The following is a 19,811-nucleotide window of genomic DNA, read 5'->3' on the forward strand; positions in this document are numbered from 1 at the left end:
AGGCCCAGCCAGCGCCACGCGCCAGGGGACAGGCCCAGCCAGCTCCACGCGCCGGGGGACAGGCCCAGCCAGCGCCGTGTGCCAGGGGACAGACTCAGCCAGCGCCGCACACCGGGGGACAGGCCCAGCCAGCTCTGCGCACCGGGGGACAGACTCAGCCAGCTCCATGCGCCAGGGGACAGACACAGCCAGCGCCGCACACCGGGGGACAGGTCCAGCCAGTTCCATGCGCCGGGGGACAGGCCCAGCCAGCGCCACACGCGGGGGGACAGGCCCAGCCAGTGCCGTGTGCCAGGGGACAGGCCCAGCCAGCGCCGCACGCCGGGGGACAGGCCCAGCCAGCGCCGCACGCCGGGGGACAGGCCCAGCCAGCGCCGCGTGCCGGGGGACAGGCCCAGCCAGCGCCGCGCGCCGGGGGACAGGCCCAGCCAGCTCCACGCGCCGGGGGACAGGCCCAGCCAGCTCCACGCGCCGGGGGACAGGCCCAGCCAGCGCCGCGCGCCGGGGGACAGGCCCAGCCAGAGCCGGGCGCCGGGGGACAGGCCCAGCCAGAGCCGCGCGCCGGGGGACAGGCCCAGCCAGAGCCGCGCTCCGGGGGACAGGCCCAGCCAGAGCCACGCGCCGGGGGACAGGCCCAGCCAGAGCCACGCGCCGGGGGACAGGCCCAGCCAGCGCCGCGCGCCGGGGGACAGGCCCAGCCAGCTCCATGCGCCGGGGGACAGGCCCAGCCAGCGCCGCACGCCGGGGGACAGGCCCAGCCAGAGCCGGGCGCCGGGGGACAGGCCCAGCCAGAGCCGCGCGCCGGGGGACAGGCCCAGCCAGAGCCGCGCGCCGGGGGACAGGCCCAGCCAGCTCCATGTGCCGGGGGACAGGCCCAGCCAGCGCCGCACGCCGGGGGACACTAGGGTTACCATTCGTCCGGATTCCCCCGGACATGTCCGGCTTTTTAAGCTAAAAATAGCATCTGGGGGGAATTTGTAAATGTCCAGACTCCCCCCCCACATGCAGAGCGCGCGCGTCTAACAGGGCAACTGGCCGGATGGTGCCACTTACATGGGGCTCCGACAGCCAGAGAGAGCCCCTCCTCCTCTCCCCTGCAGCAGAGATCACTCCTGCCCTCCCTCCCTGGATTCGCAGATTGCCTCCGGCAGTCTGGAGCTCCTCCTCCCCTGCTGCCCAGCGTGCCGGGACGAACGTCTCGGGCCGTTCCTGAGCAAGTTCACAGAGACATTAGGCGAAGGCCAACAACAAGGGGGCCAGGGGATCGGAGAAGGGGCAGGGAGGTTCTGGAGGGGGCAGTCAAGAGACGGGGGTGGGGGGGTCGGGAGTTCGGGGGGCTTTCTGGGGGGGGTGGATAAGGCCCAGCCAGCTCCACGTACCGGGGGACAGGCCCAGCTAGCGCCAGGTGCTGGGACAAATGCCCCACTGATAAACACAATGATTCCTTTTCAGATGAGTTAGAAGCTCCGGCCCCAGACCCCTAGTGCCATGACCGTCACGGAGACACTCATGCTGGCATAGAGAACATGTTTCTGATTCCAATTGAGACGTACTGCACTGATATCTAATGGGGCTGAACCCAGTCTACACTGCTGTCACAGAGTGAGTGCAGTTCACGTAGACATTCCCCAGCTAGCATTAATTTAGCTAGCTTGGGTACCAGAGCTTTGAGGCTTCGGCAGCCAGGGCTTCAGCATGGGCTCGCTGCATGAGTTACTACCCAAGGTTCTGGGCAGGCTTGGCCAGCGCATGCTGAAACCAAGCCTGCCATAGTATCACTGTTCCAGTAAGCAATAGAGCTGTATTAACGCTTGCACACATCTGTCTACTCGAATTGCAATCACACCCGAGGGTTGTATCTAGATCAGTGGTTCTCAAACTATTTACCATTGTGGGTGGATCCAATACTACCAGTATGGCCCTGTGGAAGTCACATGGGCCACAGCGCTGTGCTGATTGGGCCACAAGTGGCCTGCAGGCCCCAGATTGAGAACCACTGATCCCTACTGTTACTCACACCTTCTTGTCAACTGTCTGTAATGGGCCACTCTCTTACCACTTCAAAAGTGATTTTTCCTCCCTTGGTACCCTGCTGTTAATTGACTTATCTCGTTAGACTCACCTCACACTTGGTAAGGCAACCCCATCCTTTCATGTATTTATACCTGCTCCTGTATTTTCCACTCCATACATCTGATGAAGTGGGTTCTAGCCTATGAAAGCTTATGCCCAAATAAATGTGTTAGTTTCTAAGGTGCCACAAGGACTCCTCCTTCTTTTTGCTGATACAGACTAACACAGCTGCCACTCTGAAACCTTAATCTGGAGTTACCAGAATCACTGTGTAAATCCCGCTGTGCATGAGTGCAGAAGTGTCCATTAGGGATTTGTAATCAGCACCACTGCCTCAACTGTGAGTGAACAAAGACAATGAACTGCAGGATGCTCTGGCCTCCTGCCGACTATTCAGCCCTCATGTTCCTGTTACTCTCTGTGTCAGATTCAGGGCTGGCTCCAGGCACCAGCCCACCAAGCATGTTCTTGGGGCAGCGCCTGGAGAAGGGGCGGCGCGGCGGGGCGCTCCGGCCCGAGAGCGGGGCCACGACTGGGCTCACCGCCCTTCCCGCAGCGCTCTGGCCGCCGGGGAGAGCGGAGCCGCAGCGGGCTCGCCGCCCTCCCCCCAATGCTCCGGCCGGTCGGAGAGAGCGGAGAGCCGCGGCGGGCTCGCCGCCCTCCCCCCAGCACTCTGGCCGCCGGGGAGAGCGGAGAGCCCCGGCAGGGCTCGCCGCCCTCCTCCCAGCGCTCTGGCCGCCGGGGGCTCTCCGCCCTCCTCCCGGCGCTCTGGCAGCCGGGGACACTCTGCCCTCCTCCCAGCGCTCTGGCCGCCGGGGGCTCTCTGTCCTCCCCCCCGGCACTCTGGCCGCCGGGAAGAGCGGAGAACCCCGGCCGGGCTCTCCGCCCTGCTCCTGGCGCTCTGGCCGCCGGGGAGAGCGGCGAGCCCCAGCTGGGCTCTCCGCCCTCCTCCCGGCGCTCTGGCCGCCGGGGAGAGCGGAGAGCCCCGGCTGGGCTCTCCGCCCTGCTCTTGGCGCTCTTGCTGCCGGGGGCTCACTGCCCTCCCCCGGGCTCCCCGGCCGGGCTCTCCGCCCTGCTCTTGGCGCTCTTGCTGCCGGGGGCTCTCCGCCCTCCCCCCGGTGCTCTGGCCGCCGGGGGCTCGCCGCCGGGGAGAGCGGAAAGCCCCGGCCGGGCTCTCCACCCTGCTCCCGGCACTCTGGCTGCCGGGGAGGGCGGCAAAAAAGCCAGAGCTGGCCCTGGTCAGATTTACACCCTAGTACACACTTGGCATGGGTCAGAGTGCCTCGGGGCTGGGACGTCGTTTCTCCCTCTGGGCCACAGGACAGCCACCTCAAGAGGGTGGGGCAAGGAGGGGATGGTTTGTGGTTTTTGCATTTCTTAACTTTTCCATTGCAAATATTTTCCATGCTCTCTCCAGCCAGCTTTTGATACTTAGGGCATATGCTTTGCTTCTCATATTACTAGACTTTCAAAGTGTGTGGCACCTAACGAGGGAGGAATTAAGTTTCCTCTTGTCTTTCTTTCCTATTGTCCTTTTCCTGAGATCTCTAATAGGCATGATTAGCTGTGAGTCAGAGAAGCCATAAGGTGTAGCTGTAGGAAGAATCCCTTCTTCCCACAAACCCTCTGACTTGTGCCACATCCTTCTCTTTCTCTCTCTCGCTCCCTCTCTCCCCCCAGTCTCTTCACAGCAGCAGACTTGTTAGCTAGCTGGGAGGCAGTGAAAAGTGATATTAACAAACATACAAATATCACTTTTCACAGCAGACGTACTCAGACCTGGCAAGCCGGGGGACAAATTAAGCCTTGGATGGGGAGTTGGGTAGGGAGGCAGTGGGAGCTGGGGTGAATGGAGCCAGTGACTGGAGGCCGCCGCCGCACGGCCGGAACCTGCCACCCGCCACCCCAGGGCTGAAGCCAGAAGCCTGAGTCCCACCACCCTGGGGAAAGTGGGGACTTGGGGGAAGTCACACTGGCTGTCTGCTCCTACAGTGTTTGTGGCTCCAGAGGGGGCAGGGCCCAACCTCTCCTGATGGCTCCAGGGGAGGGGATGCTGCTTTGATCCCCCTCCCCCAGTCACCGCCCAGAAGGCTGTGGCCGCAAGAAAAGCCCCTGGTGGCGGCATGTGGCCACGGAGGCCATATTTGAAAAATTCTGTGACTGTGCCTTGAACAGCACACCAGCCCAATGCTGAAAGGTTAGACAGGAGTTAGGCAGAGCCAGTCCACATGGAAGGCAAGAGAGGATCTTGGCAGCAGGACTCTCTTCAGAAACAACCAAAGCCCATCACTACCAATAAGTGAAGCTAGAGCCAGAGACCGAGCCCTCAGCGCTGTGAGGAAATGTTTCCACTGAATGGCTGTGTCCTAACCACAGAGGAGCCGTTTGGAAATACCATCTGAAGCATTGCTGTGACTCTGCTATAGTCCTTCGAGCATTACTAAGGGGTACTGCCAGCTCATGTGGGTTCATCACCAGTCTCACCAAGTTTCTCAGCTCCTGAAGGCAAGTGATCAGCTGAGATTCCTCAGTGGTTTGTGCATTGACCTGCTAAACCTAGGGTTGTGAGTTTGATTCTTGAGGGGGCCATTTGAGGATTGATCCTGCTTTGAGCAGGGGGTGGGACTAGATGACCTCCTGAGGTCCCTTCCAACCCTGATATTCTATGATTCTGGCTTGCATTTGCAAAAACAAAAGAAGGTTTTTTAGCCATCAGGGAGAAAAGCTTGAAAATGTGATCTGGGTGCATCTGAAAGCCAAGAAAACAAAACCAAAAAGCACCAGATGGCAAATGCCAAGAACCACAGGGTGGTGTTATGAACTCACCCATGATGAGTAAGCTAGTCTCATGCTTTTGGGGGGCGGGTCATGATTGTTGACCACTGCTACTCATAAGCAAAAACACTGAAAGAATACAAAGAAATATGCCTCCATCCCAAGCTTTTGCTCATACAGCATTGGCCACAGGCTGACAGTTGTAGGATAGCTGATAGCTGTCCCCCTATAATTACATAAGAACGGCCATAGTGGGTCAGACCAAAGGTTCATCTAGTCCAGTCTCCTGTCTTCCGACAATGGCCAATTCCAGGTGCCCCAGAGGGAATGAACAGAACAGGCAATCATCAGGTTTGATGGATTGCACCCTCAGCAAGTTCGCGGATGACACTAAGCTGTGGGGAGAGGTAGATATGCTGGAGGGTAGGGATAGGCTCCAGAGTGACCTAGACAAATTGGAGGATTGGGCCAAAAGAAACCTGATGAGGTTCAACAATGCCAAGTGCAGAGTCCTGCACTTAGGATGGAAGAATCCCATGCACCGCTACAGGCAGGGGACCAACTGAATAAGCGGCAATTCTGCAAAAATTGTGGGGGAGGGATGGCTCGGTGGTTTGAGTATTAGCCTGCTAAACCCAGGGTTGTGAGTTCAATGCTATTTAGGGGTCTGGGGCAAAAATCTGTCAGGGGTGATACTTGGTCGTGCTGTGAAAGCAGAGGACTGGACTCAATGACCTTTCAAGGTCCCTTCCAGCTCTATGAGATAAGTATATCTCCAAAAAAAGACCTGGTGATTACAGTGGACAAGAAGCTGGATATGAGTCAGCAGTGTGCCCTTCTTGCCAAGAAGGCTAACAGCATATTGGGCTGCATTAGTAGGAGCATTACCAGCAGATTGAAGGAAGTGATTATTCCACCCTATTGGGCACTGGTGAGGCCACATCTGGAGTAGTGCGTCCAGTTTTGGGCCCCCCACTACAGAAAGGATGTGGAAAAATTGGAGAGAGTCCAGCGGAGGGCAACAAAAATGATTAGGGGGCTGGGGCACATGACATATGAGGAGAGGCTGAGGGAACTGGGGTTATTTAGTCTGCAGAAGAGAAGAGTGAGGAGAGATTTGATAGCAGCCTTCAACTACCTGAAGGGGGGTTCCAAAGAGGATGGAGCTCGGCTGTTCTCAGTGGTGGCAGATGACAGAACAAGGAGCAATGGTCTCAAGTTGCAGTGGGGGAGGTTTAGATTGGATATTAGAAAACACTATTTCACTAGGAGGGTGGTGAAGCACTGGAATGGGTTACCTAGGGAGGTGGTGGAATCTCCATCCTTAGAGGTTTTTAAGGCCCGGCTTGATGAAGCCCTGGCTGGGATGATTTAGTTGGGGATTGGTCCTGCTTTGAGCAGGGGGTTGGACTAGATGACCTCCTGAGGTCTCTTCCAACCGTGATCTTCTATGATTCTATGATTCTAAGTGATTCTTCTCCCCCTCCTCCCCACAGCACTGAGTCCCCCCCAGAACCTGCCAATGGGGATGAGCGAGTGAATGGAGGGAGCTGGGGCATCAGTTAATGAATTGGGGTGCCTTGTATCTTTGGGTGCCTTGTTGCTCTGGCTCAGCGCTCTGACACTAATAGCCAGCCTACCAGTATATGGTCCCACCCTGGCTTCCACCCCCCTAGTTATTCCTTGCAGGGTGACCCCACTAGCCCTTCTGGTCCTGAGTTCTCCCAGATCCTCTCCCCAAGTTCTTCACCACCACCAGGCAATCAAACTTTTCCCCTCTGGTTCGTCACTCCTGGAGGAGTGAAACCTCACCCCAGTTCATTCACTTGGCACGCGCACGCTATACAGCTTGCACACCAGAGACCTGCTTGGGGTAAAAATAAACAAAAAGTTTATTTAATAGAAAAATTTTAGCTTCAAAGATGAACTAGTGAGGAACAGCAAACACAGACAAGTCACACAATAAGCAGAAAGACACCTTCTCAAGCATTACATGTCTACAGTCACTAAATTTCCTTTTCTAACAGCTTCCCAGCTTGTCCTCTGGCCTAGAGAAGATGCAGTCTTTCACAGCCAGCACCCCGCTTAGATGCGTGCCCACCATTTCTGGGCACCCTTCACATCACTTCCCCTTTCATAGGGTTTGCAGGGGGGGTGTTCCTTTCTCTCAGACTATGGTCATTCAGAGATACCCAGAGCGGGGGGAACACCTGCCTTCCTTAGTTTTCCAACACAGGTTTTTCATTCCTTTACAGTTTCCACTAACGTTAATGGGCCACCATTGTATCTTCCTGGGTTGTACAAAGCTACGTACTTGGCGTTAGTTTCATGTAAACAAGAATTCCATTTCACACACACTCATGCACACACGTACACACACATGCACAGAGATGCAAGTCCTGGGCATCCCACACTTGTTTTTCAAGGGGTGGTGAACGGACACCATCTTTTCTGGGCTGCACATAGTTTGACTTTATTGAATAGACTGGTTTCAGAGTAGCAGCCGCGTTAGTCTGTATCCGCAAAAAGAAGAACAGGAGTACTTGTGGCACCTTAGAGACTAACAAATTTATTAGAGCATAAGCTTTCATGGACTACAGCCCACTTCTTCGGATGCAACCGAAGAAGTGGGCTGTAGTCCATGAAAGCTTATGCTCTAATAAATTTGTTAGTCTCTAAGGTGCCACAAGTACTCCTGTTCTTCTTTTTATTGAATAGACTGACGTTTTTCTTGTCTTTGGTTTTTCCTACATTCCTGCCATTATTGTCATCTGTTTGAAAACTTGTATTTGTGTGTGAGTCTGGACCCTGAGCTGAAAGGATGCTGTGAGGATGCCAGTGCACTAGGAATCTCCCAGAATTCTCTCCATGCTGGGGCGCTCGTATTTTCTTGCCCCCTTACACATTGTTCTGGTATTCAATCAGTCAAAATAACTGTGGAAAGTATAGTCTCTTCTCTCTGCCACCCGCTCAACCAGCAGGTTTGCTGTAGCTGTAATGCAGCTTACCCTAACTGCTCGCTGTTGTTACGTTATGGTCAAGCACTTCAGCTCCATACAGAGTGATAACAGAAGAGCAGAGTGGCTATTTTCCTTGAAAAATAAATGCTGGCATTTCAGTTTGAATGTTGTGCAAGATTACAAGAGCAGGCCACGGGTGGGGAGAAAGCGAATTAGACTGCACTGAGAAATGTGCCGCTAGTGTAAATCACTGGTGTGCAACTGTGACCGGGGTCCTAGTGGGGAGTCAGCTGTGGTCACTCAATTTGAGTTAACTGCAAAGAATGGGGCAGACAGTCCCCATAAAGCTGGTGGATATTCCGATACTTAGATTTTCCAGGCCAGCACAAAACAGCTTTTTTATTACCTTACTGGTTACTCAGACATCCAAACAACACAGTTCCCTTAAAGTGATCCAGCCTCAGGCCTCCATCCAGGTACCCATGTCAAATATGATGAAAATTTCTGTAAATCTTATTTCATCATATAAAAGAAAAGGTTCTACCAATCCCAAAGGATCGGACACATTCTCTCCGAGGTTATTGAATATTCCAGATTTTACCCAAATATACCCTACAGCCAATTCTTATTAACTAAACTAAATGTTATTAAAAAACAAAAGAGAGTATTGTTAAAACATCAATATACATACAGATATGAATTCAATTCATTTAGGTGCAGATTCATAGCAGAGATGGTGAGCTTTGTAGTTGCAAAGAGTTCTTTCAGAAATAGTTCATAGTCCAATGTCCAAATATCCTATTGAGGGCGTCCCAACATAACTGGGACCTCAGTCTTGCGACTCAAACTTCCTCTGATGAAGCCTAAGCAGATCTGAGATGACAGAATCAGGGCCTAAGGACCTTTTATACAATTTCATGTCTTTTGACAAGTTGGAAGTTCAAAAGGTTATTAAGATGACTTTGAAGGAGGTCCATCACTGGTACTTTGCTATAGACGGGGGCGGCTCTAGGCACCAGCAAAGCAAGCACGCGCTTGGGGCAGCCCATTTGCAGGGGCGGCAGGGATCCAGCATGGGAACTGAGAACCAGCAGGGGGCCCTGGGAGCTGTAGTTCCTTGGTTAGCTCCCTGCCTACAGAGCCAGCCCCAGAGCAGGGAAAGAACTACATTTCCCAGCATTCCCTTGGCCACTACCAACAGGAAAGAGGAGGAGGGAGGGAGGAAGCTGAGACCTCATGCTGCAGCCTGCGGTGAATGGAGAGCTGCACTGGGAAGGGCAGGGAGACCATATTTTAACATTCAAAAAATAGGACACTCCACAGGGAGGGAGGGTAGCCCCACCCTGCCCCCATCCACTCCCTCCGACTGCCCCCCACAGAAACCCCAACCCATCCAACCCCCCTGCTCCCTGATCACCCCCTCCCGGGACCCCTGCCCCAACTGCCCCCCAGTACCCCACCCCCTATCTAAGCCTCCCTTCTCCTTGTCCCCAACTGCCCCCTCCTGAGACCCCCCCTAACTTCCCTTCTAGGACCCCACCCCCTACCTGTCCCCTGACAAACCCCTGGGACTCCCATGCCTATCCAACTGCTGCCTGTCCCCCCCGAACCCCTGACCCGCCTGTCCCCCCCTTCTCCCTGCCCCTGACTGCCCCCCCGAACCTCCACCCCATCCAACCCCCCCTGCTCCCTGTCCCTTGACTGCCCCCCCCGGACCCTTCTCCAACTCCCCAGCCCCCTTACCGTGCCACTCAGACCAGCGTGTCTGGCTTCGCGCAGCACCAGACACGCTGCTGCATACATGCTGCCGTGCTCCCCTGCGGAGCCACAGTGCCCCCTTCCCATCCCCCCAGCACCTGCCTTCCAGATTTGAACACCTCAAAATTCAGGAGTGCTCAAGCTCAGTTTAGGCAGCTGTTACTTCATTTCTCCCAAATCAAATATACTGATCCACTGTAACTTGCTGTAGAAAAAGTAGGATAAAATTGAGCAAGAAATGCTTCCCAGTGGTTATTAGGACTGGAATTGCTATTTTCAACAGCCATTGCCTTTTGTTTGTTTGTTTGTTTGTTTGTTTGTTTGTTTGTTTGTTTGTTTGTTTGTTTGTTTGTTTGTTTAAAAGGAAGACAGTGATATTGCATTGGCAAATTCCCCATAGAAAGAAAGAGTGGAACAAAAGAATAATAAAGGCACCTTAACTTTTCCTCATTTATGTAGGACAGTCTTATAATATGCATCCAGATATCCTCCAATCACACAAGCTGAAAATTGTTCCACTTTACTGCAGTTCTGTAACCATATGGGAACCTGTCTGTGTTCTATGCACATCTAAAATTCCTGCTGAATGACTTGCCCTGGGAGCGAGTTACCAGTGATCCAGGGCTGCAGTGGAAGGAGGGTGCAGGTGGGGGGGGTGAGAGAATCCAGGGCTGGGGTGGCAGGAGGTGTGTGTGGGGGGCAATGGTGGGGGGGTAGGGGGGAGCCCAGAGCTGGGGCGGCAGTGTGTGTGTGGGGGGGGGGGGAGAGCCCAGGGCTGGGGCGGCAGGGGGGTGCGGTGAGGAGCCCAGGGCTGGGATGGGGGGAGGGCAGCTAAAAAATTTTTTTGCTTGGGGCGGCAAAAAACCTAGAGCCGGCCCTGGCTATAGAATTAACATAAGGCAATTTGCTTGTTCCTCCGCCAATCACAGATTATTTGCTGTACATTTCAAAGAGAGATGAATACGGAGATAGCCCGTGTTTACAATTCATTTAAATAATAGGATGTTCTTTTGATCTCTGAATTATCGGACTACAGCATAGACAGGGACTGTTGATTACATTGTCCATCCTAATCATATATATGTAAATACACAGAAACACAGACATTATCTCCCCACATGCTTTTGGGGGGTTATTTATTTTGCAGGATATTTAACCCTTTCTAGCCATGCGTCACAGCAGCCATGCCAGGTTACACCAGCTGAGGCTCTGGCCCAGACAGTTTTGATAGAGGGCCACTGTCAATTTTCACTAGCATCCAGTAAGGGACGCACAGTCTGCTCTGACGGACTCCAGTGGACGCACCGCGCGCAATTCCAATAGGGCTCGTCTCAGTGTTGGATGCCATAGGGCCATAGTTCCAAAGTACTCAGGCACCTAACGATGCAGATAGACACACAATGGGCTTTTCAAAAGCACCTAAGGAAATTAGGAGCCTAAATCCCATTGGGATTGGCATTCAATGGGATTTCAATGGGAGTTAGGCACCTAACCTGCTTAGGCACTTGTGTAAATCCCAGTAGGTGCCTATCTGCAGCTTTAGGTACCTAAATATCTTGGTAGATGTGGACCCTATCCAAGGTCAAGTAAAATGTTATAGAGTAACAGAGAGCCCTTGCCCACCTGCTCTGTGCTCTTCTGTCAGCAGGGCAGGTGTCACTGCATGCGGTGTGTCTGTGCCACATGCTGAGTGCTAGCACAGAGTACACGGGGAACCGCAGGGTGTGGGGGAGACTGGGGAGTGCAGAGAGTGCTCTCTGTGGTGAGAGAGCAGAGAGGTGATCCCAGTGGAGACTGGAGAAGCACACACCTGCTGACTTTATGCCCAGAATCCAGCCTCACAGCCAGCACCTCTTCCACTCTGGGCCCAGCAGAGTGGGGTGATACCAGCCCCAGACCCGACCTCAGTGCCATTGCCACACTTTGCGCCCATCTGTGACCATGCCCAGGGTGTCCAGGATTCCTGCCGGGCTCCTGAATGGCACTCAAACTCCTCATCACCCCTTCCAGGCTGGCCACAGCGTAGCGCCTTCCCCCTCTGTGCTTGGCTCGTTACAGCCCTGCACCTTCTCTCAGCCTCCCGGCAGACACGTTTGTGTGGACACACACCAGCGCCCCATGGGATAAGGAGAGATTTACACTGCAAGATTAGTGTGTGGAGCAGGCCCCACATGCTCATGAAGCTGCCTCCAGTGTGTCCTGTTCTCCTCCTTCCCCACTCTCTGCCCTATGCCCACAATTCCCTTCACAGGCTGTGCAGGCCTCACGGGCACTCTGTCCAGCTGGTGTATAATGAAAGATTTCAGAGTAGCAGCCATGTTAGTCTGTATCCGCAAAAAGAACAGGAGTACTTGTGGCATCCGAAGAAGTGGGCTGTAGTCCACGAAAGCTTATGCTCTAATAAATTTGTTAGTCTCTAAGGTGCCACAAGTACTCCTGTTCTTTTTTATAATGAAAGAGAATCACTACCAATGACAAACTGCCTATGGAAGAGCATTAATCTCCTCCAGGGAAGAAAGATGCTGTTCTAACAATCCTCGGGAGACTAGCTCCTGGGCGAGTGGGTGAATGGGCAGCAGCCCAGGCCTTAAAGAACAGAACTTGGAGTCTTTGGGCTGAAAACTGTCCCCACACATGAAGATGGGGAATTTTGAGATTGCATTGGGGTGCCCTACCCCCATGGGGCAAAGTAGGCAGTTCTGAGCAGAACAAGGCTCATCGTTATCATCTCAGCACGGAATGATTTACAGTCAAACCCACAGGGGCCGTTCTGGCCCAGGGTGGTAGGCAGAGAACGGGCCCAGACATCTGCCTAGAGGGGAGGTCACTGTCAGCGTTGATCAGAGAAGCTAGGCCAGCCCTGACAAACTGCTCTTACCCTGTGACATGGCAGGCTGCACAACAGCCCTCAGAGCATGCTTTGTTTAGACTCATTGGGAGCCATGGAGCAACCTGATTATTGTGGCCACCTATTCTGGGTGCCCCACGTACAAACAAATACCCTTCACACAACCCAGGGACTTTTTAACTCCACTTCAGCTCCATGCAGGATCCTTGAAATCTGTCTGACTCATGACAGCTATCATCCTTCGCTGCTTTTCCAAAAAGCAGTGGGTTTTAAGCCACGTCTTCACTGCAGCTGCCAACATCTGTAACGCAACGGGGGGTGGGGGTGTGTGTCTCCAAACTGCAAAAAACCAGGGCCGCCCAGAGGGGGCAATTTGCCCCAGGCCCCACAGGGGCCCCGCGAGCCCTGGCACGGGTCTTCGGCGGCATTTCGGCGGCGAGTCCTTCAGTGCTGCCGAAGACGCAGAGCGACTGAAGGTAGGGTGACCAGACAGCAAGTGTGAAAAATCGGGACGGGGGTGGGGGGTAATAGGAACCTATATAAGAAAAAGACCCGAAAATCGGGACTGTCCCTATAAAATCGGGACATCTGGTCACCCTAACTGAAGGGCCCCTCGCCGCCGAAATGCCGCCAAAGACCCGGACCACCGCCGGGTGAGTACAAGCGCTGCAGCTCCCCCGCTTTGCCCCAGGCCCCCTGAATCCTCTGGGCAGCCCTGCAAAAACGTAGGATAGTTGGATCGGCTGCTGGGCCCTTTCTCTCTATTCCAGCCCCCCCCCCACACACACACACACACACAGCTCAGAGCTAGCCAGTCTCACCAGTTCCGTGGAGAGGAGGAGGGAAGGAGGGCCCAAAGGGTCCTTGTGAAAGCAACAAGGGCTTGAGTACTGGAGAGGAGAGCCCTGTGTGTGGGATCTGATGCCAGGAGAGACCCATGACTGCAATTCATCATAAATGCTCACTCACCTATTGTATCAAGTATCAGAGGGGTAGCCGTGTTAGTCTGAATCTGTAAAAAGCAACAGAGGGTCCTGCATCTGAAGAAGTGAGGTTCTTACCCACGAAAGCTTATGCTCCCAATACTTCTGTTAGTCTCAAAGGTGCCACAGGACCCTCTGTTGCTTTTCACCTATTGTAGGGTTACCATATTTCAGCAAGCAAAAAAGAGGACGGGAGGAGAACCCCGCCCCCCCAAAACCCCCAACCCTCCCCCCGTTCCTTGTCCCCTGACTGCCCCCTCCTGGGACCCCTGCCCCTAACTGCCCCCCAGGACTCCACCCCCTATCTAAGCCTCCCTGCCTCTTGTCCCCTGACTGCCCCAACCCTTATCCACACCCCCACCCCCAGACAGACCCCTGGGACTCCCACTCCCCACCCCCTGACAGCGCCCCCCAGAACTCCCAACCCCCCCCCGCTCCTTGTCCCCTGACTGCCCCCTCCTGGGACCCCTGCTCCTAACTGCCCTCCAGAACCCCACCCCCTACCTAAGACTCCCTGTTCCTTGTCCCCTAACTGCCCCCTCCTAAGACCCCCCCCAACTGCCCCCCAGGACCCTACCCCCTACCTGTACCCTGACTGCCCAAAACTTTCTCCACTCCCCCCAAAAAGCCCCCCCCGAACTCCCAACCCCCCCCCGTCTCTTGACTGCCCCCTCCAGAACCTCCCTGCCCCTTCTCCTGCCCCCTGGCCCCCTTACCCTGCTGCTCAGAACATGGTGTTGGGCTCTGTGCGAGCCGGACACGTGGCTGCGCTCCCCAGCGCAACACACAACCCGGTCCCTGCCCCTGCACAGTGCTGCGGGAGCGGGGCGCTGGGCTGCAGGGGAGGAGGAGCTGCCGGCTCAGAATGCAGGGAGGGAGGGAGGGAGGGGGGGGGAGGAGCTCTACAGCTGCTCCGGAGTCCTGCCCGTGACTTTCCTGCAGCCCTCCCAGCCGCTCGCTCTGCTCTGCCTGGGGGGGAAATCCCGGACATTTTGAGTGATTTACAAATTCCCCCCCGGACGCTATTTTTAGCACAAAAAGGAGGACATGTCCAGGTAAATCCGGACGAATGGTAACCCGCCAGCCAGGCACTTCTCCTCCCCGGCTCCAGCTGCTCTGCTCCGGCGGCTCAGGGTCCGGAGGCAGGGGGGGGGCTGCCTGAAGCCAGTAGCGCTGGCTCGGGCAGCTCGGCTCTTAAAGTCTGAGAGGGGAGGAGCGGAGCAGCTCAGCTGGAGCCCGGGAAGGGAAGTGCCTTACCAAAGCAGTCCACAAAGGCTGGAGCCATCAGATCTGGATTTGAATGATGGAAACAGAAAGAGAAGGAAAAACTGGGGGGAAAAAGGCAGCCTTCAAATAGTATAAACTGAGTAGTGTCTTGGGCTTGTGCCTGGAAGACCACGTGGACTTTTTAAAAAAGAAAAACCTAGAAGAGATAAGTTTTCTTCCTAACTTGCTTAAACAGACTTTTCCCTGAAAGTGGTCTGCCTTGGACTTAAATTTTTCTAGTGGGTGAAAAGGTGAAGACCCAGCGCTTAGCATGATTTGCCCCAGATTCCCTGGAGTTCACCTTAGGGGTATCAAGAGGGAATGTTCCCTACAAGCATATTTGTTGTGGTGGAACAATGAGGAGAAGGCGGTCTCCTTTTATTGCTTGGGTGACCTTTGTGGGAGCAACTTCAGCAGATGGGAGAGATCAGTAATCAGATTGATACAACTCAAGAAAAGGATCTGATAAAAACAAGCTGAAGTGTTTGAAATAACCAGCTTGTTCAATGAGCTTGTAGGTAAACATCAGGCAGAAGATAGTGTAATGGTAGGGTTACCATACGTCCGGTTTTTCCCGGACATGTCCGGCTTTTCGGCAATCAAACCCCCGTCCGGGAGTCTACACTAGTGGAGTGCCTGACTCTAGAATTGGTGCAGCTGTTTCGTGTGGCTGGGAGGGAGGAGGGGGAATGTGGGGCGCTCAGGGGAGGGGGCGGAGACTTTGGGGAAGGGGTTGGAATGGGGGCAGGGAAGGGGCGGAGTTGGGGTGGGGGCGGGGCCCCGTGGAGTGTCCTCTTTTTTCAATGTTCAAATATGGTAACCCTAGCAAACGGGCTGGGGTTGGGGTGCTTGCTGAGCGGGAGCTGAAGCGCCTCATATTCGGTGCTGAAAGGGTTAGTTGCTGGGGCTGCTTCTCCACCTGAGGAGGGAGGAATCTCCCAGCCCCTGTCAGAGGAGTTTCCTATTTCAAACGGGCCCTTGCCCAGCAGCCGCAGTATTTACACTGCAGTTACATTGTTAAAGCAGGGCCCTTAGTGCTGCCTGCCCTCGAACAGCTGCCATGACTCACCCCACTGGCTTGCAGGGCAGGGACAATCAACTAGCCATTAGGAGCCTTCACAGAGAGGACTGGGCAGAGGGACAAAAATCCCGCTGGGTCAAGGGACACAATACTTGACTGTAAGCATAAGGGGTTTTTTCAGACAGCCTATTTTTTGGGTATAATAATGGCTAATGGACTTGGGTAACTAGCAAAGGGGGAAGGAGTTAGCTCAGTGGTTTGAGCATTGGCCTGCTAAACCCAGGGTTGTGAGTTCAATCCTTAAAGGGGCCACTTTTAGGGATCTGGGGCAAAATCAGTACTTGGTCCTGCTAGTGAAGGCAGGGGGCTGGACTCAATGACTTTTTAGGGTCCCTTCCAGTTCTAGGAGATAGGATATCTCCATATATTATTATATAAAAAGAAGAACAGGAGGACTTGTGTCACCTTAGAGACTAACAAATTTATTAGAGCATAAGCTTTCGTGGACTACAGCCCACTTCTTCGGATGCATCCGAAGAAGTGGGCTGTAGTCCACGAAAGCTTATGCTCTAATAAATTTGTTAGTCTCTAAGGTGACACAAGTCCTCCTGTTCTTCTTTTTGCGGATACAGACTAACACGGCTTCTACTCTGAAACTTTTCATTATTATATAAATCTCTCTCCCTGTCCTGGCAACAGTTAGTAAGGAGAAAAGAGACCTGAGGTGTTATTACTCACTCAAAACCAGAATGAGATGTTGAGCCATCATTCAAAGGGTAGGTCTACACTGGCAAGTTTCTGCGCCACAAGTTATACCACTTTTATTAAACCACAGTTACATGTCCACACTGTGCTCCTTGTGACACTGGAACGCATCCACATTAGCAGCTCTTGCAACGGCAAAGACAGCAGTGCATTGTGGGAGCTATTGCACAGTGCAATTGGCTGCAGGATGCTTTGGGAGGGGTTTGCAATGCCTCATGGGGCAGGTACAGCATCACATGATGCAGGTTTCTCAATCCCATTGTTCCATGGGCATCCTACTATATTGCCAGCTGCTTTTCAACTGAAGGGGGGAGGGGGGAAAGTGTGTGACAGAGAGAGAGAGTGTGTGTGTGTGTGTGTGTAGGGGGGGAGAGACATGATGTGTTTTGGGGGACAGAGAGTGTGTCAGCATTGAGAAGGTAACAGATTTTTTAGACAAAGGAAATGCAGTGGATCTAATTTACCTTGATTTCAGTAAGGCATTTGATACAGTTCCACATGGGGAATTATTAGTGAAATTGGAAAAGATGGGGATCAATATGAAAATTCAAAGGTGGATAAGGAACTGGTTAAAGGGGAGACTACAACGGATCATACTGAAAGGTGAACTGTCAGGCTGAAGAGAGGTTAGTAGTGGAGTTCCTCAGGGACTGGTTTTGGGACCAATCTTATTTAATCTTTTTATTACTGACCTCAGCACAAAAAATGGGAATGTGCTAATAAAGTTTGCGGATGACACAAAGCTGGGAGGTATTGCCAACACAGAGAAGGACCGGGATATCATACAGGAAGATCTGGATGACCTTGTAAACTGGAGTAATAGTAATAGGATGAAATTTAATAGTGAAAAGTGCAAGGTCATGTATTTAGGGATTAATAACAAGAATTTTTGTTTTAAGCTGGGGATGCATCAGTTGGAAGTAACAGAGGAGGAGAAGGACCCCTAGAGTATTGGTTGATCACAGGATGACTGTGAGCCGCCAATGTGATATGGCCGTGAAAAAAGCTAATGCGGTCTTGGGATGTATCAGGTGAGGTATTTTCAGTAGAGATAAGGAGGTGTTAGTACCGTTATACAAGGCACTGGTGAGATCTCATCTGGAACACTGTGTGCAGTTCTGGTCTCCCATGTTTAAGAAGGAGGAATTCAGCTGGAACAGGTGCAGAGAAGGGCTACTAGGATGATTCGAGGAATGGAAAACCTGTCTTATGAAAGGAGACTCAAAGAGCTTGGCTTCTTTAGCCTAACCAAAAGAAGGCTGAGGGGAGATATGATTGCCCTCTATAAATATATCAGAGGGATAAATACCAGGAAGGGAGAGGAATTATTTAAGCTCAGTACCAATGTGGACACAAGAACAAATGAATATAAACTGGCCATCAGGAAGTTTAGACTTGAAATTAGATGAAGGTTTCTAAGGGCATGGCTACACTTGCAGATGTAGAGTGCTTTGAGTTAAACCAGCCTTTGGAGAGCGCAGTAGGGAAAGCGCTGCAGTCTGTCCACACTGACAGCTGCAAGCGCACTGGCATGGCCACATTTGCAGCACTTGCAGCAGCATTGGGAGCGGAGCATTATGGGCAGCTATCCCACAGAGCACCTCTTCCCATTCTGGCACTGTGGCTTGTGGGAAGGGGGCAGGGGGTGCGGAGCATTCTGGGTCCTGTCCTAACGCCCCATGATGCATCGCAGGGCCGGCTTTAGGCCGATTCCCCCAATTCCCCCAAATCGGGCCCCATGCCTAAGAGGGCCCCGTGCCCGCACCCTAAAGAAGACCGCCTAACTTAGGCGCCTTTTTAATTTTTTTACTCAGTCGGCAGCGGTCCAGGTCTTTGGCGGCACTTCGGCGGCGGGTCCTTCATTGCCGCGGAAGACCCGGAGCGAGTGAAGGACCCGCTGCCGAAGTGCCACCGAAGATCCGGACTGTTGCTGGGTATTCGAATCGGGCCCCACACTTCCTAAAGCTGGCCCTGATGCATCGGTTCACATCCCAGCCATCCCTGCAATTGCGGGTGGCTATTGCAATCTGTAAGCTGGCAACTCCAGACAGATACTGATCGGTGGGTAACCAGTTTGGAGTGGGGAAGTCAACTGTTGGAATCGTGTTGATGCAAGTTTGCTGGGGCATTAATTGCATCCTGCTCAGAAGAACAGTGACTCTGGGTAACATGCATGACATTGTGGCTGGCTTTGCACAAATGGGTTTCCCTAACTGCGGAGGGGCAATAGATGGGATGCATACTCCAATTCTGGCACCAGCCCACCTAGTCTCCCAGTACGTTAATCGGAAGGGGTATTTCTCTATGGGTCTCCAGGCGCTTGTGGATCACCGTGGGCGTTTCATTCACATTAACGCAGGCTGGCCCGGAAAGGTGCATCTTTCAGAACACAGACCTGTTCAGGCAGCTGCAAGCTGGGACTTTTTTCCCAGACCAGAAGATCACCATAGGTGAAATGCCCATTGTGATCCTTGGAGACCCCACCTACCCCTTAATGCTGTGGCTCATGAAACCCTACACAGGGAGCCTTGACAGCAGCAAGGAACGGTTCAACAACAGGCTGAGCCGGTGCAGAATGACTGTGGAGTGTGCCTTTGGCCTTTTAAAGGGCCGCTGGCACTCTCTGTATGGGAAGCTGGACTTGGCTGAAAACAGCATCCCCACGGTTATATCCGCGTGCTGTGCCCTCCATAATATTTGTGAAGGGAAGGGTGAAAGCTTCACTCAGGCATGGACCTCCGATGTTCAACACCTGGAGGCTGAATTTGAACAGCCAGAGACCAGGGCTATTAGAGGGGCCCAGCATGGGGTTGTAAGGATTAGGGATGCCTTGAGGGAGCAATTTGAGGCTAAAAGCCACCAGTAATGTTTGATGCCCTGCACGAGAGTGAAGTGCAGTGGTTCCAATGTGAGTAGGAATCTGTGTTTGCTACGCTTACTTGCAGCGCCTGTTGCTTTCCTGGGCTAAGGTATCTTTTACTTTATGCAATAATAAAGAATGTTTTCAAAGCCAAAAAATCCATTTATTGAAAAGAAACACAACTGCTTGGGCAACAGAAAGGGCAAGGGGGGTGGGGGTGGGGAACGGCACAATCACAGATTTGCATATGTCCTGTCTGGAGTGTCGTGCAATGAGTGCTACACTTCAGGCTGGCTATACTGTGCATGGTGATAGGGATTGAGGGCAGGGGGTAAGGGTCATAGTTTGCAGGGCTGGGTGGTGAAGCTACAGGTGTTGGAGGCAGCTGGTGGCGGTAAGAACCCGGATGTTGGGGAAAGTGGGTTGGAGGTGACCTGGGGGCACAAGGGAAAGTGTTTTGGGACAAAGGCTGCAGGGGGGGCAGGCGCGGTAGTGCTCCGCC

Source organism: Chrysemys picta, chromosome 6 (genome assembly GCF_011386835.1).
Source record: "Chrysemys picta bellii isolate R12L10 chromosome 6, ASM1138683v2, whole genome shotgun sequence".
Taxonomy (NCBI): Eukaryota; Metazoa; Chordata; order Testudines; family Emydidae; genus Chrysemys; species Chrysemys picta.